The sequence below is a fragment of the Elephantulus edwardii genome, unplaced genomic scaffold (genome assembly GCF_000299155.1).
Source record: "Elephantulus edwardii isolate Elephantulus edwardi_28Jun2011 unplaced genomic scaffold, EleEdw1.0 scaffold00060, whole genome shotgun sequence".
In the NCBI taxonomy this organism is placed as follows: Eukaryota; Metazoa; Chordata; class Mammalia; order Macroscelidea; family Macroscelididae; genus Elephantulus; species Elephantulus edwardii.
The window spans coordinates 13,301,477-13,301,998 of record NW_006399810.1 but is presented as its reverse complement, the minus strand read 5'-3'; the positions used below and the strand labels follow the sequence as shown (position 1 = coordinate 13,301,998).

The 522-nt window shown below is 35.6% G+C and overlaps 1 protein-coding gene across 1 annotated transcript in view; it reads right to left on the bottom strand.

Annotated features, from left to right (window-relative positions):
• The window catches only part of WDR60 (WD repeat domain 60), a 290,279-nt gene that overhangs the window by 230,564 nt on the left and 59,193 nt on the right, over nt 1–522 (bottom strand). The window lies entirely within an intron of this gene.

The following is a 522-nucleotide window of genomic DNA, read 5'->3' as shown; positions in this document are numbered from 1 at the left end:
AACAACAACAACAACAACAGGAAGAAGGACTGGCCATTCATTTCTGAAATAACAGACCTTGGAAAACCCTAAGAACAACAGAACACATTTAGATTATTAAATGTATCACTGGAGGCTGCGCTCTCATGTTAGAAGACAGAAAAAATAGGAACAGTTTCAAGCATCCACTGATAATTGGAAGATGGAACATAAAAAGTTTAACTGTGAGAAAAATAGACATTGTTTAAAAAGAAATGGAATAACACATAACACATAAATATTGACACAGTAGGCATCAACAAGCTAAGATGGATTGGAATAGGCCACTTTGAATCAGACAGTCCTACAATCTACTGTGCCAGGAATAAAAAAGGGAAGGAAAATGGTGGTGCATTTTTAGTCAAAAACACAATTTCTAGATCCATGCTGAAGTACAATGTTGTGAGTGACAGGATACTACCCATATGCATACAAAGAAGACTTGTTATCACCACTATCATTCAAATATACACATCAACAACGAAAGTCAAAGAGGAGGAAACA